The sequence below is a fragment of the Canis aureus genome, chromosome 17 (genome assembly GCF_053574225.1).
Source record: "Canis aureus isolate CA01 chromosome 17, VMU_Caureus_v.1.0, whole genome shotgun sequence".
NCBI classification, from domain to species: Eukaryota; Metazoa; Chordata; class Mammalia; order Carnivora; family Canidae; genus Canis; species Canis aureus.
In genome coordinates, this window is record NC_135627.1 from 54,106,642 (window position 1) to 54,129,941 (window position 23,300).

The 23,300-nt window shown below is 36.8% G+C and overlaps 1 protein-coding gene across 9 annotated transcripts in view; it reads right to left on the bottom strand.

Moving 5' to 3' along the window:
- The window catches only part of ENOX1 (ecto-NOX disulfide-thiol exchanger 1), a 550,271-nt gene that overhangs the window by 273,850 nt on the left and 253,121 nt on the right, over positions 1–23,300 (bottom strand). For 8 of the 9 annotated variants that reach the window (XM_077855557.1, XM_077855564.1, XM_077855555.1 and 5 more), the window contains one exon: positions 2,158–2,302. The gene's annotated coding sequence lies outside the window, so the exon portion shown is untranslated. Of the gene's footprint in view, positions 1–2,157; positions 2,303–15,163; positions 15,439–23,300 lie in introns of those variants that run through there. The other variant, XM_077855561.1, reaches the window with a different exon arrangement.

The window sequence follows — 23,300 nt, forward strand, 5'->3', positions numbered from 1 at the left end:
TTTTCCTGCACTGAGCTCTGATACTATCTTTCCCATCACCAATGTTCCCATATCAAACAACCGTGATTTCCTTTAAACACCAAACCAGAAATTCTGATTCTCCAAAAGAGTATTCATATATGCATGTTACTATGTTCCTGGAAAGCTGAGAAATACATGTGAGCCCAGAGTAGAAGTACGATCGAGTGGGAAGAGAATGGTACACAGTATTAAAAACTGGAGTCCCGGCCCAGCCCGGTACCCTTCGCTCAACTCTTGCTAAGTTTCAGCATCCTCAGTTCCAAGGTCTTCCCTGGTCCTCTGCAGGCAGATGTGAAGGAGGTCTGACTCTGGTTATCTACCACAATGACTGGGGATGAGGGAGCTACTTGTCTTTGGTTCTTGGAAACCAGGGCTATTGCCCATTCTAAAATCCACAGGGCAATCTTGCATCAAAAATAACTGCACCCCTCGAAATGTCAATAATGGGCCCCTACTGAGAAACCCTGATGATTTTTAATGCTCCTTCAATCGGTCTGGACTCCTAAACCTAAGTGGACTGTAGAGATCTTTAGAGATTCAGAAAAGAACTTGTGAGGGTAAGTAAATATTTGGATTATACAATTTCATAGAAAAAAGTCCAACAAAATAGGTTCACTTCCCTGGAAGACAAAAAAGGTGACTTGAGAAGTGAGTCTATGATAATGATACAGGATTGAGGAGGGGGGTGGGCAGCTCTGACCAGAAAATTCTCTATCTTCATGAGAGAAGGATGCATTGTCATGCAGGGAGGTCAGGAATTACTTTGGCTTTCTTGGCAACAAGGTTTCTAAGAAAGGAGAATCTATATCAGGTTTCAAAAGGAAAGTGGATACCCAGGTAGGAAGGGTTTGAAGACAAACAGGTTCTCATTGATTTCGGACAGTTCAAGTGGGATCTGGCTTATAGAGGAGGGAAGAACATTTAGGTAACTTCTGAAGTCCTTTCTAGTGCTTCTGTTTCTATGGATACACTTATTAGGTTACTACACGCTACAATTTGCTACCAAATTGACAGACTGGAGAGATGAAGGTGGAGGCACAACTTCCCAACCACCCTCTCCCCCAGTACATCCTGTGCGCCTCACCCTTCAAAGTGAGTGAATCATGAGGCCCGACAATGAAGGGTGCAGTGGGAAAACTGGAATCTAGCCCAGCACTGCAGTGAAATCCACTTTGATTTCTCAGTAGAAATAAAAGAAATAAAAAGAAAACCCACAGAAAAGGGCCATTAGGGGAGAAAACATTTGTCACTGTGGACAGAATAAAAGTCCAACCAAATGAAATAAACGCCTGTGGAAAAAGCCATGTCATTCTAGGGAAAGTACGATGTTCCTTCTCCCTTGCTCTTCATTTAGTTTTCGTCCACTCAATGTACTGAGCTTTACCCTCTCCCCCGTTTATTTTCCATCGATGAAAGATGCATGGATTGAATTCAGCCTTTGGATAGGTCTTTGTCGGGAAGACCTTTGTACTTCCAAAATAAAAGTGTTTAGCTTGGTACTATCTCAATGGCAAAACATGTACTTCCAGAATAAGATGCTTGCTGTGCTAGCATGCTTTTTTATTGAGTAAGAAACAATATTGTTAGCAATTTTTCAAGCTGTTAATATACACATATTAAACAGCAACAACAACAACCCTGTTCTATCATTATAAATCATAGGGTGAGTACCCCTTGGTAGAAAGAAATGAAAACATTCTGGCCACTGAGGCTTTCTCATTTAAAAGCTGTCATAGTAATAATACTAGTTGATATTGACAAATGCAGTTTTGATTTTTTTAATGTTTCAAAATATAATTTATCCACAGGCATCTAATTGATAATACTTAACAAAATCTGATATATATTCTAGACACTCAATATAAATTTACTGAATATTCAGTTAGAATTTATGAACACAAAAATAAAGTGTGTCTTAAGCCAATGTGGGGGTTATTTCATTTTTAATATCCTTGTAACATCCTACAGGGTATACAGTAGTAAGTATGAGAAGTAGCATATCTAGCTACCAATGAAATAAAAGGCTTATAATCTATGCAAAAACTATTCCAGAAATAGGACTATTATCTACTTTAAAAATACCTCTCAAAATTAATAATATCGTCACTAAGAGAAATTTTAAAAAGTAACACGAACCTTAAGACCTCCAGCAGATCAGAAGACAAGTATGGTTTCTGGAGGATCTGGTTGAAACAATATATTCACAAAAGTCTTTTAAATCGAAGCTGTTCACAAAGGGAGTCCCGAGGAAGACAGTGTGGCTCTGACATGCCAGACGCTTCTGGAAGGAAAGGAAAGCACACTATTAGGAAGTATCCAAGTACCATTACTGCCAGTCTCAGCCATCATGGGGTCTCTAGTAGTACCTACTGCTATTATTAATATAATGGCATTAGTTTCTGCTACCTTATACTCTCAAAATCTTATTCATAAATGGCAGGGTGGGACAGTATTCTCTCAGGCCTGTATCTAAAAGCCTTTGAAGAATAAAAGAGTATTTTACTAACTCTACTTTTCCCATCATCTAAGCAGGGTGGGACTGAAGACCTGTGCGTGGAGAATGAGCACAGAGGCAGCGATGCTGGATTCACGGAGTGCCTGTTAGCACAGCAAGAGGCTGTGCAAGGGGCTGTGTGTGTGTATATATATATATACGTATATACATACAGGCTTTTTAATCTGAACCACAGGGCTGCAATTGGAGTGTCCTGGCTCCATTTCACAGGTGAGAAAACTCAAGTACAGACTCCTGAGGTCAGGCTTAGAACCCGGGTCTGTCATAGCCCAAAGGCTTCAGGGCTGACTCTTTCCCTCACTTCACTCTGTGGCCTATGTGATTTAGAAAACACATTTCTAAAGAAATGTTTCTAAAGACAGGAGAACAGACAATGCTGCAATTTCTTAAATTAATTCAAGTATCATTAAATTCAGATGTTTTCTTTCCTGATTTGCTTTAGTTTTATATATAGTAATATCTTAATTCAGTCACAGAAATACAGACCCCTGGTGCTAGGCAGGGGCGGTTTGTCGCTCATCTCTACTCTTTCTGCAAAGGCAGGAGGCTCGCTGGAAACTCCGTAGGCCCCTTGTTGAGATGGTTATGCAGGCTGGTGTGCTGTGTTATGTCAAGGAGAGAAGCCTCCTTCTCTGGTGCCTCAGCCTAACCCACTGTTACTGCCCTGAGTCAGTGAAAGAGGATTCTGCTTTTCCCTAAGGGTGCTCCTGTTATGGTTGGAGCTGGAAGCCACACTTTCTGTGGCACCTGAGAGCTACTGCTGTATCTCCTTGTGGCCACGTCCATCTGAAGGTAATGGGGCGAGGCTCACAGGGCACCATCTAGGTTTCCATGCTCACTGTTAGTCAGCTAGGTACACATTTCCCAGATGCTCCAGTGCCAACACGGCCTCCCCCCCCCATTACAGGGTGTCTCAGGGTCACTGCCCACCAATTAACCACTTCAAAATCTCCCTCAAAGGTCCAGCTTTTAATGCCACTGATTTCTGAGTATTGGGACTCTTAGTTCCTATCCACATTGCATTTGGGAAGCTCCTCAGAAAAGCTGGAGAATGATGAGCAAGAAGGTCATGTGTAACTGTAAAAAAAAATTTATTTTATTTTTGGCAACAAAAGCTGGAGTCATGAATAAAGAAACAGGGGAAAACGATTGATAGCATTTTCAGAGTTCTGTAGGGCTGGAGCCTGGGATTATTACATGGGGGAAAAAAGAAACAGAGCCGAACAGAGCCAGTTTATCTTTGCATAAAAGAAGGAAGAAGAGTTTGACAAAGAACAGGGGAAAAAATATTTGGACCATAGGATCTAACCTAAATGACAGGGATAAAAATAAATAGAAACTCGTAAAACCTCATAGAGTAGCATTCTGTTTTCTTCCTATCACTCAGAAGCAAAGTTTTAGGTTCTATGCCTAAACATGTAGACCCTGTTTCCCATAAAATCCAAATGGCAATTTTCAAGTACTCACTCAGCCACTATTGGCTGCTCATTTATTTATAAGTCAATCAATAAGTCAGAAAACTCTAGGAATACGGAAATAAGCAAGGTAGTCCTCCCTCAAGTGTGTTAACTTTCTTGGAAGAGGATATAAGTAGGATGTCAAAATTATAAGAAGGGCATACTAATAAGTGCTTGAAACAATGGGGTCTGGTTCCTAAGGGTGCTCCTGTTTCATCACTTACCAGTGATATGGCCTGGGGCAAGGATTTTAACTCTTTACCCTCAGCTTTCTCATCCACAAAATGCAGAAATTATATACTTCCCATGCAGGTTTTTGTGACCATTAACTAAGATAACCTATATAAAGGGTTTAGCAGGTTGAGTGGCGCACAGTAAGAACCCATTAAATGTTAAGGACTTGGAATATTATTAGTGTATAGCAGACCATGATGATGTCAGCAAGAAGTGCTCCAAAGCTTTAGTGAGTTGGGATCCTCTCTGTAGGGGATGAAGGGAATCAAGAAGGCTGCAGTGGAAAAGGTAGCATTCAAGATCAACCATAACTAAACACGCACAAATGATTAGGCTTTTATAGAAACCCTCTGAAGATAATGGAAAAGCTAGAAAATGAACTACTTTAGGAAAAAAAAAAAAAAAACAGGTCCATGAAATTCGACTTTATTTCCCAGGATTTGGTGTGAAAGTAGATATCTACCATAACAACACAGCGAGGGAATGATACAAAGAAGAAAATCTATGTGTTGCTGCTAAGAAAGATACAGTATCTCACTGAATCCTGTTTTATTCAACTGTAATCCAAAATGACACCATGGCTTTTAATGGAACTTGGCAAGCTCTAGATACACTAGTTTTAAACTTAGCTTCAAATTTAAATCACAGGGCTTGTGACTCAAATCTCCAATGTGACCTTTACAGGCTATTGTTCAAGAAAACATGTCTGTCACTGTGCAGAGAAACTATACACCCTTTTATTCTGGGAAGTATAATGAAAAGATGTACTATATTGTTATTAAGCACAGAGCCACAGAACAATTGTGACTTTGGTTCTCTCGAAGCAGTGGAAACAAAGACTTTATTTGATTTTGCATCATTCGTTTAGAAATGTTGTCTTCTTTTCGTGAACATCCCTATGTCCCCCCATATTCTGGACTTTAATTCAAAAGAAGCTTAGCAGGAATCTCATCATTTATAGATTTAAACCATGGTCCCTCTGAAATCTCTTTTCAAGGGCTTACTGAGCCATGCTATTTCGTCCTTGCCAGATATATACAGTATCGTACTAAACAGAAGAGCTAAAAGCATACAGTGGCTTGAAATCTCTCACATCCTCCCTGTTGTGATGGGAGGGCTGCACAAGGAGGCCCAGGGAGGGCTGCAAAGGGGAACGAATCTGCAAAACCTCTGGTAGCATTGTTCCCTTCTCACCATTCTTTATTCCTTCCACTGAGTTAGGAAATCCTACCAATGCTTCTCCCCACTCATCCAACTTATGACATTATGTACTCCAGTAAGCTTCTAGCTGGTTTTCCTTCTTGTGGCTCATCCTGAAAATAGTCCAGAGATCGGTCATCTTCTCTGACTGGTCTATGGTGGTGATAAACCAATATTTGGAAGGAAAATAAATGAATGACTACATAAGTGAAAGAAAATGCAATCCTAATTATGTATATTCACCACCGAAGAACCTACATAATGGCTCCCTATCTTCTCAAGGATCGGATCTAAATTCCTCATTAAGAACAGTGTTCTCACCATCTCTTCTCACGTTAAAACAGACTCTTTCTGATCTGAACCTTGGAATCAAATAGAAATGGCTTGTTCATTGTATTACAGTGAATCTCAACTAGAGGTGTATGACAATCACCTGAATTGGAATCAGTGGAGGAAAGGTGTCACCATAGGCATGTAAAAAAATGCTCCCCAGGTGACTCAGATGTATATGACTTCTTAAGAACCACTGCTGTGCCTTCCCCGCTTCTGCGTATCAAGCCACCTTCGCAGCATACTAGAAGCCTCACCATCTTCATTGAATCTTCCTAGGCCTCAACAATATTTCATACATCTTCTAGATTCTCACTGTAGAGTTAAAATATTTTAAGCTGGAAAGGATCTTCCATTGATTCTCTTGTTTGAGTCTATACAAGTACCACACCCTTGTGTAATCCCTTCTTCTTCCTCACCTTGAGTGTGGGCTACATTTACTGACTTCTAATGAATAGAATATGGCAAAACTGATGGGAACTGACATCTCTCTTGTCCTATGACACTGATGATAGTTACTGTTTAATTGTGAATTGCCCAATGGGGTGGCCCATCTGGCAAGGAACTGGGGGAAATTTCCAGCCTAAGGCCTTCAGTCCAACATGGGAGGAACTGAATCCTGCCAACCACTGAGTGAGTTCGGAAATCAATCTTCTTCCAGTTGAGCAGGGTGGCTGTATATCCTGACCCAGCTGGGATGACTGTGAGTCTCACCCAATACCTGGACTGAAGATTTGTAAAAAAATCCTGAGCTAGGGGACTCCTGTAAGCCATGCCCAGATTTCCAATCATGATGGTTAATATTATGTGTCAACCTAGGTAGGCCACAGTATCCAGATGTTTAGTCAAATATCCATTTGGATGTTGCTATGAAGGTATTTTTGAGATTAAATTAATGTTTAAATCAGTAGATGTTGAATAAAGCAGATTACCCTCCATAGTTGAAGATTACTCTCCAATCATTTGAAGACCTTAAAAGAAAATAGACTGAGGTATCCCAAGAAAGAGGGAATTCTGACCGTAGACTGCCTTTGGACTTGAGTTGAAACATAACTCTTTGCTAGACCTCCAGCCTGCTGGGCTGCTCTTCAGATTTTGGACCTGCCAGCTTCCATAATAGCATGAGCTAAGTCCTTGTAATCTCTCTCTCTCTCTCTCTCTCTCGATAAATGGAACTATAGATGTATATGTGCATATGTATGTGTATACATGTATACATATAAGCATATACATCTCTCTCTCACACACACACACACTCATACTATCAGTTCTGTTTCTCTGAGGAACTTGCTAAGTTTCAGGAGAACCTGATAACAACAATACATAACTAATATGAGACTCCTCCCCCTCTCTAGTACTTACCACACTGAGTTATAACTACTTTTTAAATTCCTCTATAATCAGATCCATCAATATCTGTCAAGGAAAGGACCACATCTATCATGCTTGCCACCAAATTTATAGCTCCCAGTATTATGTCTGATATATGGCAGGTACTCAATAGACATTTGTTAAGTAAACTAATGAGTAAGGGATAAAGCTTCAGCAGCAGTGTCTTTATGTAACTACACACTGCCCCCAAAGCCCACGAAACAACCAACCGTCCCCCCCGCCAAAAAAAAACAATGAAGCAATACCCCAACTAACTTCTTGTCTATAGTTACAGGTACCTTCAAAAAAAAGTACAAGTAAATATGAAAATTGTAAGATTGTAAGAGGATATGTATATCCCATCAATGCTGAGCAAAGAAGAAGACATGAGGCAAATCACGCATGTTTGGAGACTGGAGTAGAGATTTTATGGAGTTGGAGAATAAGACCAGAGTCCGAACTTCAGAGTGGCAAACCTGAAATTTTCTAGTGTGGCACAGAGCTATTGGCAGGGTTTTGTATCAGATGGAGGTTGACGTGAACTGTGTGTTCCTAAAGATGAATGTGGCATCAGTGTTCAGAATAAGGGGGGATAAGGGCAGGACTACCTCTAAGAGTGAACTAGAGAGGAAGCAATGAAAATACTGAGGAAGTGCTAGACAGGAGGAAAAAAGCAGGGAATAGAAGAAATTCCATCAATTAGATGGAGTTCATAATAAAAGAGAAGTAGTCAAACCTTATAAGAATATTTTGAGCCTGGGCCTGGGGTAAATTGTAAGAATGCTGATAAAATGCGGACATTGAAGAGGGGGCCTGGCATGTGTCTGCCTGCCTGAGAAGTGAAAAGCAATAATGAACTCTGCTTTGAGGTACTTGGAGTTTGAGGAATGTGACATTCCTTCCTATGTTTATGAATACTAAAAACCCAAGGTTTGATTAATCTTTCCCCAAAGATCAGTTCCGAACTTCCAAATTTCAAAGACTAGGTCTTTATTTTTTTTTCCAACTGGGATATATATTTACATACACTAAAAGGCACAGATCTTCAGTATATAGTTCAGTGAGTTTTGTCAAAGATACACTCCCAAGTAACCTACATGCCAGTTAAGATAAAGACCAATTCCATCACCCTAGAAAGTTCTTTCCAGTTAAGTCCTCCCAAAAGAGTAGTTCTGATTTGTGTCACTATAGATAGTTCGGTCTATATGTGAACTACATGCATGTAGGATCATATAGTATATATTCTTTTTCGTCCAGCTTCCTTTGCTTAACATAATGATTATGATTTATTCTTGTTTTTAAATCTATTAGCTAATCCATAAGAATCGCTCCAGTGTATAAATGTGTAGTATTCCATTGCATGAAAACACCATAATTTGTTCAATCCATTCTTCTATGGATGGACATTTCAGGTTGATCCAGTTTTGGCCATTATACACAAAGCTATTATGAACATTCTTATTCAAGGCTTTTTGTGGATACATCTTTTCATTTTCTCATGCAAATAATGAGGCGTGAGATCTCCCAGGCATAAGGCAGGTTCATGTTTAAGTTTCAAAGGAATCACTGGTTTTCCAAAAATGCCTGTATTATTTTACCCCTCACCAGCACCGTACGAGAGTGTCTGCATTCCCATGTCCTCACTAGCATTTGGTGTCATCAGTGCTTTTATTTTTATCTATTCTAGTGGGCATAAAGTAGTACTTAAATTTCCATTTCCTTTATGACTAATAATGCCATTATTGCATCTTCAAATGTGTTTTGTGTGTTGTAATATCTTCCGTGAAGGTTTTGTTCAAGTCATTTGCCCTTTAGGGGAAGAATGCTGTTTCTCTTTTTAAATTAAGTTGCAAGTTTCTTTTTATAGTCTGGATTCAATTCCTTTGTCATATATACGTATTGTAAATTATTTTTCCAGTCTGTGGCTTCTCTATGAACAATGTTTGTTCATGAGCTTCACTTTGGTGAAGTCCACTTTACTATTTTCTACAGTGTTAGTGCTTTTGGTATCCTAAGATATAGTTGCCATCTTTCTAAAACATACTCCTACATTTTTTTTCTAGAAGCTTTATAGTTTTTGTTTTTATGTAAAAGTCTATGATATATCCTGAATTAATTTCTATGTGAGGAAAGTACTAAGTTTCATTGTGTCTCACTACAGTTAATAAATTGCTCCAACACCATTTGTTGATAAGTCTTTCCCTTATTCCACTAAATTGGTTTGGTGGCTTTGTTGAAAGTCAATTAACTGTATAATTGCTTCATTCCTGACAGTTGATTCTGTTCCACTGATCCACTTGTCTAACCTTATCTAATGCCATATTTTCTTAATTATTGATGCTTTATATAAGTCTTATAATCAGGGAGTGAAAAAAAATCAGGGAGTGAGAGTCCCCCAACATTGCCATTCTTTTCTAAAAAAAATGTGTGACTCAGAAAAAAAAAAGGAAAAAATGTTTTGATTCTTTAAAGTCTTTTCCATATAAATTTTAGAACTTGTCATTTTCTACCAAAAAACAAGAACAACAACAAAACCTTTTGGGATTATGTTACATCTGTACATTATTTTGGGGTAAAAACAGTTTAAGAATGCTGAGTCTTCCATTCTAGAACCTGATATATATCTCTCTGCTATTTACATCTTCCTTAATTTTTATCAGAAATGTTTTCTAATTTTCAGTGTATAGGTCCTGTACTTATTTATTTAAATATATTACTATTATGTGATTCTGATGCTATTATAATTGACATTGTGTTAAATTCCACTTTCCACTTCTTGGTGTATAGAAATAGAATTGATATTTTACATTGACTTTGTATCCTGAAGCCTTGCTAAATTCCATACATTTTTGCTAAGTTCAAATAGGTTTTCCTGGGTTCCTTAGCATTTCCTAGATACATAATCATGCTACTTGCAAAAAGATACAGTTTAATTACTTCTTCCTCTCCAATCTGTGAGCTTCAAAAATTTCTTTTACTGTTGATTCTACTGCACTGGCTAGGACTCCATCCAGTACAGTGTGAAATAGAATTAGTGAGAGCAGACACCCATACATTCTTCCTGATTCAGGAGGAAAGCATTCATTGTTTCAACATTGTTAATTGCAAATTTTTCATAGACATCCTTTATCAGATTATGGAAGATCCTTTTTATTTGTAGTTTTACTGAGAGTTTTTACTATGATTTGGTGCTGAGTTTTGTCAAATGCTGTTTCTGGATCTATTGACATAATCATATGATTTTTATCCTCTATGTGGACCGATTTTTTTAATGTTAATGCATACTTGGAATAAATTCATTTTGGTCCTGATATATCATTTTAAAAATATATGACTGCATTCTATTCCTAAATTATAGGTCAAATATTTTTGTATCTCTAGTCATGAGGTATCTCAATGTGTAATTTTCTTTTACAGTATTTCTTATCAGGACTTAGTATTTAAGCTATGCAGGTCATGGGAAATGATTTGAGAAGTGTTGTCTCTAACTCTATTTTCTGTATTTGCTTCACATTTGTATTATTTCATTTTAAATATTTGAAGGAATTCACTAGTGACACCATCTGGATCTGAATTTTTCTTTGTGAGCAGACTTTTAATTATAAATTCACTTTACTTAACAAATATAGAGCTATGCTTGCTTTCTAGTTCTTCTTATATCAATGTTACTAGATTTTATCTTACTAAACAAGAAATTTATCCATTTCATCTAAGTTGATTTTGTCTCTCACTCCTTCTCACACATATAATATATAATAACAATTCCTGAACTTAATGTCTTTTCCTTTCCATTTCACTTGACTAAACTATACGCATCTCTCCCTAGTGTTTTTATTGACATATTTAGCTAAATGTTATTTTTTCTTTTCTGTAAGCTTCTCTAGCCCTTGCTGATTTAATATTGTTCTCCTTTATTTTTTCATTACCTTTCATTAGTTTATTTTATCTCTGAAAATAGAATCCTTGAAGGCAGAAATTACTTCTTCAACTTAATTGTTCTCCATTGCGCCAAACATACTCGTTTAACATTAAATAAATATTACAAGAATATTGATATGTCCATTCTGTTGCTTACTCTAAATATCTATTATAGATAAGCTTGGAGCATGTTATAATGCCAGGAAGCATGTAAATGTTAAAAATAACCATACTAATAAAAACTATTATTCAGCACGTCAAAAGGAAGAGGAGCCAACTTGAAAGAGCTCCCAATGGCCAATTTCAGAAACAAAATAATGATAACCTCAGACTATGTAACCCAAAACTAAAATAAATATCCATGAGTCCATGATAATATAAAAAACAACTGAATAAACAAACAAATGGGAAAAAGGAGACAAATCTTGTACAGAATTAAAAAAAAAACAAATGTAGAAGGAAGGAGGGAAACATAAAATAATCAGAATGCAGTAGTAATTTCTACAGACAAGATTTAATAATGAGGACTAAAATCAGTGAGTATAAACTTAAATAACATGATAAATAGCCTCTAAGAAGCCCCCATAAAATATTAAAACTACTGGCATAGTTTTAATATATGTCCAAAATACTTTGATACTCTTCTATCCAGGAGATGGAACTTAATTTTATTCCACTTGACTGTATGCTAGACTTAGTGACTTGTTCTAAATGAATATAATATTGAAAAAGAAAATAGTAACTGTGAAGGAATCAGTTAGATATTACCTCAAAAAAGCGATCAAGGTTCATACATCAAACTCATGTTGATATCATGTGCTTTTGATATAATGAGAAGGATATTTCATCTCTGTGGTATTGTTCCCTAGAATTCAAAACCCTAGTTTAATCATGATAACACATCAGGGAAAGAAAATGAGGAAAATTCTACAAAGTATCTGTCTAGTACTCTTCAAAACTGTCAAAGTCATGAAAGATAGGGGAAAATTGTACAATTGTCAAAGATCGGAAGAAACTATGGGGACATGATCCCTGTGGTAGCTTAGATGTGATCCTGGAACAGAAAAAAGGACAGGAATGAAAAACTAGTGAAGTCCAGATAAAGTATGGAGTATAGAAGCACCTGGGTAGCTCAGTCCATTAAGTGTTCCACTCTTGATTTCAGTTCAGGTCATGATCTCAGGGTCATGAGATTGAATCCCAGGTCAAGCTTCCTGGTCAGTAGGGAGTTTGCTTGGCCCCTCTCCTTTTCCCCTCCCCTTACTTGTGCTCTATCTCTCAAATAAATAAGTAAATCTTAAAAAAATAAAGTATGTAGTATAATCAATTGTACAGTACCAATGTTAATTCCTTAGTACCAAAGTTAGGTAATCATGGCATAGGTACCATTAGGAGGATCTGTATGAAGAACATACAGAAACTCTCTGTATTATCTTTCTAATTCTTTGGTAAAACTAAAATTATTTCAAAGTGAAAAGGTTTTTTTTTTAATTTTAAAAAAATATCTATTGTATCAGACCACACATTTATGTTTGGATTCACAGGAAGTCTGTGCTCCTTGTATTTATATCAATAAATGAATTTATGCTCCCTTTTGTGAAATACAGTCTAGACTGGATTTAAAACTACACATAAACAATTTTAAGAGATGGGCTAAACAAGAGTAATTTATTAGTAACATCATCAGTAATAGCCATAACAACTATATCCAAGAAGACACAGGATACCATTAGAGAAGTAAATAATAAAGTCAATATCTAAAACCATCCTCTCCAAAAGTCAGTGATATAATACTGATTCTCTCAGGAAACAAATAAATAAAAGAAAACTTATAGATTCCTGTGGTGAGGTAGTACCAAATTACTTTACATTTTAATTTCTCAAGCAACTTTATAAATAATGAAATTTATACTGGTTCTAGAGGTTTCCAGCTCAAGATGACAAACCGATCATGCAATTCATCCCATGCCTTCCTAGGTTCCTACTAATATTAAAGTCAAGCCGCCAGATGACCATAAATCTGTAAAACCCAAAACAATAGGAATGGGTAAAACAATTCATCAAAATTCTAGATGATGAAATCAAACAGAGAACTAATAAAGTAATAACCTAGATACATGTAGGAAGACAGGATGATCAAAATAATCCAGAAAGTTGGAGAGTACTGCAGAAAAATAATACAGAGAAATAATCAGATTTCCAATAAACAGTCTTAAAAAAAACAGGATGCTAGACTATAATCTCTCAGGACATGGACTTCCCAAATTTTCATTCTTAAATACAGCTGGATAATGACTATTAACAGACATTTGAAAAAAAGTTGGAAAGATGAAAGAAAATATATACAACAAACACATATACAAACAAAATGACTTTTGAGGAAACCTGAATAATTTGGGGAATAGAACTTTAAAATCTCTAAAAAGCAAGAACAAGACTCTTCAAAAAATAAGGAACAACAGATAAGGAAGAGTACTAGAAAGTTAAAGTATAATAGCCAAAAATTTTTAAAAATCACCATAAAGTAAGAAAATCATTTTGAATAAGCCTACCATTTTTAAAAATGAGAAATGGAAAACATGAGAGAAAAAAAGACATATAAAAATCTAACTAGAAGCCCCAACTACTAAGAATTCCAAAGAGATTTTCAAGGAAGAAAAATATAGGAGAGAAAATAATTAAATAATTTAAAAGAAACTCTCACAACTAAACGTCACAAGTTTTCAGAATGAAAGCGCCCATCAAGAAGGCATGTCAAGGAAAGAACTATAACCAATTACATACTAGTTAGAGATCCTAAATACAAGTGTCTAAAAATGGAGGTAGGAAAAGTAACTTTCAAAGGACAAGAATCAAATTTCTTATCACTAGTACTAAATGGATACTAAGGTTGCTGAAAAATAGAGCAATGTTGCTCAAGTTCCTAAAAAAAAACCTATTTAACATATAATTCTTTATCTAATCAAAACATTACTAAGTCATTTTCAGACATGTAGAAATTCAGAATATTTACCTCCTACATGCCCTTTTGAGGAAGCATTCTAGGAAGGCTTCAGCAGCATATAGGTTTAAAGTGAGTAAGAGGAAGGCATAGATCCAGGAAAGATCAGTGCCCAATAAGATGCCCAGGTAGCAACTGCTCCACCATAGGTCAAAGGAAGGTATCCAGGAAAAGGGGAAACACCAAGGATTTCATTCCACCTTCAGAGAAGCTGAAAGCACTTAATGATAACATAAAGGCAGATTATACAAAGAAAAACAAAAGCAATTAGAAACTGTAGGAAAACAAAAAGCTATAAAATATAAGGCAATGTAATCATAGTATACTATTTAGATCAGCAGTTGAGTGATATTTACATATTCATAATAATTTTTTATTGTTTTACAAGCTTTAGAATCAACCTACGGACAAAACACTAAAATCTTAATATGGTTAAAATAGAATATAAATGTAGAATTAACAGCACAAATGAGAGAAACTAGAAGGTATTAAAGGGAAAAGAAGTTATGGAGAGGCAATATTCTCATCTTACTATGTAAGAAATCATTAGATACTGTCTAAAATTAATGAGACAGAAATATAGAAATAAGTATATTATTTTAAAGTATATAGGTAATAAGAGAACTAAAAAAAGGGAGTATATTGAGAATAGGGAGGTAATGGTACAAATAAGCTAGATTCTTATCCACCATGGTAGTAAGTCAACAGATCTTTTTGCATCTTAAGACTCAATTTCCAAAGTGGGGAAGGGTGGTTCTCCCCACACCAACAAACAAGTTTCAGATACCAGCAGAGTGTCTAATAATTGGACTCAATTATGATACCATCTACCTGGAGATAGCAACAGATTCTACAGGCTAACCATCCTACAAGACTGCCTTCCCCTGACCCACTTCAGATGACAATTGCAAGCTTGGGTCGTTACCTATGCTTCAGACCCACAGACGTGAGGTTCCCACGACCACCTCCATAGACTTCAGATACCTGTCACAAGTCCAGATTGTTATCGGCACTGTTGACCAATTGGTTATAAATCAGAGGTTCCTAAGGCCTCCTCTTTGGGTTTGATTAGTTTGCTACAACTTATCACAGAATTCAGTGAAACATTTTACTTACTAGATTATCAGTTTATTATAAGAGGATATAACTCAGCAACAGCCAGATGGAAGAGATGAGAAGGCAAAGTACTGGTGTGGAGATTCCAAGCTGAGAGCAGTACTCTCCCCAATCTCCATGTATTCACCAACAAGGAAGCTCTTGGAACCCTGTTCTTTGGGTTTTTATGAGGGCTTCATTACACAGGCAGGAGTGATTAAATCATTAGTCCTTGGCAATAGATTCAACCTCCAGTCTCTGCCCCCTCTCAGGAAATCAAGGAGTAAAAATGAGAGTTCCAATCTTCTATTTATGGTTGGTTCCCCTGGCAACCAGCCTCCATTCCTAGGTGTTTCCAAAATTCACCACATTAACACAAATCTGATTGTGGTAGAAAGGGACTTATTAAGAATAACAAGATACTCATTTTGCCTTCATGGATCTGAAGCAGATTTCAGAAACTTAGGAAAAGATCAAATATTATAACCAAAGACAATCTACTGCTCTTATTGCTCAGGAAATTCCAAGAGTTTTGGGAACTGTGAGCCAGGAACTGTGGACAAAGATCAAATGCATAAATCACAATATTATGACAGATAATACCTAAATTTCATAAATCAGGAAATGGTGGTTATAAACACACAAACACACTTGATTTAGCCAATATTACAAACATATTTAGACCTTTAAAGGCACTAACAAAAGTATAAACACGGAAAGAGTTAAAAGAATTACAAGCTTTCATCTGGGCAATAACTCTGGAGGTGGAATCCAGAACTATAGTTTTTCATTATAAGCCTACTGCATTTTTCAATTTTTAAAAGCATATATATGTGTTTTATTGATGAAAGTAAATGTGAAATATTTATTTGGAAATCATCCAACTAGACTATGCTACATAGTGCAGCCCTCAGCATTTAAATAAGCTCTTGGTATTTCAGAAATTAAAATACAACATTTTTAAGCCTCAAATAGAATTGTCTGCTACAAATTCTACTCTGTGGCAGACAATATCATAGAAACAATTTAGAACTTATGACAAAGTAGCCTACTTCAGGTTGTCAGGTGTTAAAGATATTAAAAACTGAAGTTAAAATATTTGTGAGAAATATATGAAGTAAATGCCTACCCTTTATGGCTCTCTCTGATGGTATCTAACACATATTACAGACAGGGGCACATTGGTCTTATTAGCTCACTAATACAACATCAGAAGATTGCTTAAATTGGAACCATCCTGGAATACCCTGAGCCTGTCATTTATTCCCTCTGTGATTTCCAGTGAGCAAGGTGACAAACTGCCCATCAGAATGAGGATCTGTGAGCCACATCCCCAACTTTCATTTCTAGGACACAATACCTCCACCATCAAACATGATATAGCTCAAATGACTTTAGGCATACTATGACACCACAGAATTTATGTCAACTGAAATTAGGGATGTACTTGATATGACACGAATTTGAATTTTCTGGATATAACAACTACTCTGTGATATAGATTGGAAAAAAAGTCAAAGTGAAGTCAGAAATTTTAAGAAGAGACAAATGTCAAAATAAGAAAGATTGTAGAGTCTGTGGATGGTATTCTCATTCATCTTTAAATTTCCTTTGCTCCATGTTTAAACATTTCAAATAAAGAGTTTTTCCAATGTCATTCGATATAGGCAAACATCTGAAATTCAACAGCAGACTTTAAATATTTCTCGTCTTATAGGAGCTTTAAAAATGAATGCTGGCTTGCTTTTCCTAAAGAAAAAAAATATATGGGCTTTTATCCCCCTTCCTGAATGAGAGTTTTCTAGCCGTTGCTAAGTTTCCAGATGTAAGTTCTCAGAGTTAGACAATCCATATCTAAATACTCCTTTTTAGCAAAAAATTAAGTCCCAGAAAAGTTCCCAAGTAGTAATAGACTTCAGATCTCTGTTGGAAGTCATCATGGAAAGAATTTATCTATACATATATGTAGATATAACTAGAAGAGGGAAGTCTTTGTCATAGAATAGCAACTAAAAAGTAAATAATCTATAAATGTTTTAAGATCGCTTTACTGTGGATGAAATCAGAGCTTAAGCAGACTTCAGATCATGCCATGAAGTTCATGTGAGCTTTTACAAGCCTTCCAGAAACAAGAAAGGACAAGATTTTGCTGCCCTACCAGCCTGTACTGTTGTTTCTGATGCATTCCACATGTGATGGTGGCTGTTACTATTATAATTACTATGCAATTCTTTTAAGTTCTATGAGAACAAGGATGTTGTCCCATTCACTACTGTATTCCATAATCTAGAAGAGTGTCTGGCATAGAACAGGTATTCCATAAATTTTTAAATGAATAACAACTTATAATTTTATTGTAAAGAGCAAAGGAACAAGTACAGGTGAAAGTGCTTTGCAAAGTCTAAAACACTGAGACATCAGTTATCATTGTTATTCAGCATCATCTAGCCCCCCACGGGAACAGCTCCTATGCATGCTCTGACAGTCATCCCTGCATTTTGGATCCTAACTACTGGGCTACATAATTAGACTCACCTCCAGGTGAGACTCAGAATACCACAGTCTTCAGAGGATAAATGCAAAGACTCACTTATTGGCTGAATGACCTTGAGCAAGTTATTTAAACTCTATGCTTAGTTTGTGCATTTGTAAACTAGGTGGTGTAACAGGGCCTACCAAATAGGGCTGTTGTGAGAATTAAGTGGGTTACCATATGTAATCACTGAAAACAAGGCCTGGTATACAGAAAGTGCTAGGTACTGCCACTAGTGCTGAGGCTACTACACCCATTACTAGAGGGATTCAGAAAACATAGAAGGAAATTCAGTAATGGCCGTACTGTGATTTAAAGAAAAAAAAAAAAAAAAACCCCAAAAGAAACAAAACATCAACAACAAAAAAAACCAACTAAAGCCATACAAATTAAAGACCAGATTTTTATTTTAATTCCTGAATTCCTCTGAAGTTTCAGGATAATGCACTATTCTACATATTTAGCTCCTTAAAGAGCCCTATAGAGCATCAGTTCAGTAAGTTGTATGTTTGGGGAAAATATGGATATTAGCTGAGGCATTTAATCACATAGGCAGCTCCAAGGTCTCTAATTCACTCTTTGTGAGTTTTTCAAGGCATACTACTAAATGTGTTTTCGCTTTCATGAAGGCCTCTTAATGTGACTTGGACATGATGAGCTTCTTTAAATGTGAAATAGTTTTACTTTTGATTGAGATTTGCTTTAGGAACATTCTCGGTGTTGGTAAGCTAACGTATTTCCAGAGAGCAGCTTCATTCAGAGGAGCTTAGTTTATTATTATTGTACACATGACAGAGCTTGTGCAGTTATATTTATATTGACTCTTTGCTCCATTAGTATTGAAATCCACATGTCAGCTTACTTCAATGTAAATATATCAGATCGACCTGAATTTTTCTTGAGCATTTAAAAGGAAAGGCCCCAAACAAAACAACACACTATTTCTGAACCGTACTCTGTGCTGTAAGACCTTTCCATTATAACTTCTAAATTAGGTCAAGGGGTTCTTCTGGGGGAAAAAATAAGTAGTTTTCCAAACAAATTCTAAAATTCCCAAAATAAAGCATAAAGCAATATTCCATTTCACTGATTCTTGTTTGTCCTTTTATAGCGCTTTGGGAAATGTTAGACCATTGGTGTGCATCATTTCACCTCCTTGTAAGGGAAAACTGTCAGCAGCAGCTGTTGCTTCAGACTTTAATAATCTTCCAGGTTTGTTCTAAGAGATCCAAGAGGACATCATCCGAAATTTTCTTTCTATAGGTGATCATGCCAATACCCTACTATAAAGTTTAGTAGTATGTGTCTCTTTGCATTATGTATTTATGTATGTATATATAATATACAAAAAGTTTATTTATTTATTTATTGTTTTCTAAAAATCAGGTTGAACTTTTCTATTACTAGTAGGTCTACAATTGGCTACTCAGATTTAAACCATTACAAACAGTTACACAAAAGTCCTCCCTGAGTAACAGAGCCCAGGAAGCTACTTCTAACTTGCTTCCTTCTGACTGTACTAATTACACAACACTACGAGGTTCTTCTACCATTTTACATATTTTCATCCCAAAATTCAAACCTATTTCATCCTGAGAACAAAAGCTGGCAAGAAGCACTCAAGTGATGAGTGAACAAAATGCAATAAAAAAGCAACATACTGACATGGAAATGTCATGTGAGCTGCTGAATGGCACACAGCTCCAAAGTTTACCAAAATATTTTGAAATGCTTTGCCAATGAACATATAATTGACGGAAAGACTTGCCAGCACTATTCTAGAGATGCCTAACATACTATATAATAAAGAAAATCATTTACAAAAAATTAAATGTTAGAATACATTTTTAAAGATCTTCCAAAACCAATGTGTTTTCCCCCCATTTTTGGCCAAGAAAATAACCAAGATGTTATCAAGCTTTCATGTTTTCATGTTCATATTCTACTTGCTGTCTATCACTTGCATTTCTGCATGACAGTCAAACAAATCAATCAACTGTATTTATTATTGAGAACCTAAGAAGTACAATTTTCCTGGCTCAAATTGCTGTTGGTGACATCCTGATTCACGAGGCCAGCATCTGTCCTTCTTTATGAGCATATATTCTTCCATCAACCATCCATCCAACCGTCCATCCATCCATCCATCCACCCACCCATGCACCCATCTAACCATCATCTGTCATTTTTCCAACAAGTATTAGTCAGGTATCTAAGATGTGTCAAGCATTGTGTTGGTTGCCAGAGAAATAATGTCAAACAAGAGGGACCATCAGGGATTATAGAACAGCTGGGAAGATTCACTTTGTGCTATGTGCTAGGATAAAGAAAGAACAACCTGCTAGATGGGGAGTAGAGAGAAAGGTCATAAAGGCTTTCTGAAAGAAATAGCATTTGTCCTGAGACTTTAAGAATAAGTGGTACTGGGTCAGAAAAAAAAAAAAAATGAAAAGAGTAGGGGGCCAGTAGGAATAGCACAATTAAATTACCCAGAAGAAAAAAAATGCAAAATATTCAAAAAACCCATTGAAGGAAGGGCTGGTATACAGAGAACAAGGAAAGAAGTGACAAGAAATAAGATGGGGGAGATGGGCACAGGTTGGAACTATTGCTGTTTTTCTGAGATTCATCCTTTGCCCTCAATCACTCTGACAATTTATTGTTTTAATAAATACTGGATAGGATGACTCTAAGGATACACCCTGAAGTAGCAGGAAACAATGCAAGTGTTACCCCAGTATTCTTAACAGGAACCTCTCCTTGCAACCCAGTGAACTGTCTATAGCCAAACACGAGCAACTCTCCACCTACTCCACCAGGGAATTCTGGAGAGCTTTGTAAGTAACAGGTCAAGCATTATGGCTATGTCTCCATCTGTGGTTTATACTTCCTTTTTGAAACATTAAAATGAGGAAAAATAACACAAAACTAATGAATACTTTGAATGTCAATAAATAAAAAAGGAGAAGCATCACCAGTACTCCTTTACCTTCAGGTAAAAGTTCTTCCTTGGTTGTTGATCACAGTTTGAAAAACTAGTTTTCAAAGAAAAAATAAAGATCTCAATGCTACAATTTACTATTAGTTTATTATATAAACAATGAAACGCTTTCATAGAAAACATTAAAATCTTCAACTATGAAATTCATATATTAATGCAATGCTTGTTTATATTCAGACATATTTATACACACATTTGTATGTGCATTTCCTAACAGGCAGTGAGGGGAGCAGTAACAATTAGCTTTTATCCTGTGGGTTAAGGAGAGCAACAATATCTACTTCATATTCACCTCTGAGGGACAAAGAGGCAATTTTGGATTTTAGGTCTTTTTCTTGTTGGATTCTTTTAAAATTAAAGTAGAATAAAATGTGACTCAAACCAATTTTACATATCCTAATTTCCAATTGAGGGTTTGTTTTTAGTACTAAATGCTTCGTTTCATAACAGTAAGTCCCAATGGGTAGCTGCTAAATTCCCAAACCAGAAGCAACTATATTGCAGGAAAATGTTTATATCTAGTAACAGATTTATTTTAATTTTAATAAATGATAACAAGTCTCTCCCATCTTTTTGTTTTTTTCAATCCCCTTTCCTTTTCATTTTGGAAAGTGAACTTGTAGCTATAGCCAAAGGCATCGGTTTAGAGTGAATATTCACTTAAACAGCTGGCGCTTAGGAGCCTCTTCAGCTGGTCGGTCAATGTGTCTTGAGCTCTCCCCACCCAAGTTCTGGATTCTGGCCCAATTGATCCGAGCAGCCTGTTCTAATTAACCCTTCCACAACCCAGTTGTCTAAAAATGACATCGCAAAATCTACCAGCAGGCCTGTTTTGGCTTAATATGCAGAACTTTCTTACAACCACAGCCGTCTAATAACTGGGACAGTTTGCTTCATAAAGTAGGAACTCCCTTAATCTAGGTCTGCTGAGCACCAGGCTATTAGCTGGATAATCAATCAGGATGCTATAGAAGAGACAGTGGTTTCTATAGAGGGATGTGGCCAGAGGTCCAGCTTCAACCACACCCCACCTCCCCAGTTCTAAAACAGCCTCGACGTCAGGATAGAGGTTTCCTATTTGCCCAGTTTCTGGGTTGAGACCCTGTGGGTTCCAGTAACAAGATGACTTTCAGATACACATCTTATTTACTCTTTGCAGCAGTGCAATGATATTATTCACAAAGAAATAGATGCTCAGAGCATTGATCTACTTGTCCAAAGTCACACAACCAGGAGTGAAAAGAGCCGAAACCAGAACACAGGGGGGTGTTAGTCCCTGTGGGTCACGTGCTCCAGAAAGGCAACGGCTCAGGAAATGTCTCAAAAAGATTCTGTCCCAGAATCTGAAAATCACTATGGAAAATTTTAAGAAATGCATATTCCTGAATCCTAGCCAAAAGCTATGAATTAGATTCTTGGAAGGGGGGACCAAGAATCTGCATTTCAATAAGCTTTCTAGGTAGTTCTTATTCACAGGAGAGTCAGAAACTGCTAATCTAACTCTTGTATCTCTAAACTTTGGAGACTTAGCTTTTCATCAGGGACACTCCTGGGTTTTTTTCCTTTTTATTCATCATTTGAATATTTTCTATGAACAAACCACAACCATGACCCTCCTGGTCTCGCATTTTTTATTTAACAAATACTTATATTGTTTTTACTACATGCCAGACCCTATTGATTGGTGTTGAAATTCTCTCTACAGCCTTATGTGCTAGATAATATTATAATACTCATGCTATAAATGAGGAAATTTATGCACAGAGAGGCTAGAGTTTCTTGCCTCAAGAGTCCCAAGATGTGATCCTAGGCTGTCTGGCTTGAGGCCATGTGTCAACCACTACACTATGCTTCCAACAAAGACCTGCAGCTTCCAACAAAGATTTAGAATTGTCATGGGAAGTGCTGGAAGCACACTGCTTCCCAGCCCCTCGGATTAGAGCTTTATGGAACAGCTTAGACTTCCTCCAAGATATCCTCCTGCTCCATATCCGTGTCCTTCACATGCTCTGCTTTCTCTGCTAACATGCCCAACACCCCTTCTGCATGTAGCTAATTCCTCCTCATCTGACAAAGCTAGATGCTACTGCTGAATGTCCAGGATGAGTTAGATTCCCATCTTCATCACTCCCAGACCCCGGTGCTCTCTGGCCTCATGGCTCTAATTACACTGAGCTGTACCCACAGGTCTGTTCCCATCTTCCACAGGAGACTGTGAAGCCCCTGAAGGCATACACTGGGACGTATTTATTTTCTGCTCCAGGTGTCTAGTGATGAGAAGGTGCTCTATAAATGCCTGTGGCATAAACGAATGGTTGTATACAAAGCAAGGAATGGTTATTCGCTTTATAATAAAATTTACCAAAGGTTTCCAAACCCCTGTGTTCATTTACATATCATTAATTTCTGGACAGAAAGCCTGGAGGGCAGAAAGTTAAAGCCATTGCCAACTGGAAAGCAATCCAAATTTCAGATAAAATGTCTCTGAAATTATAATTTAAGTCAGTGGGAAATCTTCTATTGATCTATGAAAATGTGAATTAGACACAGGTTTTCAGGGACACTCCTGTTGCATAAAGGGAGGTGTACACATTAAAAGCATGTTGGCTCTGGTGCTGTAAATG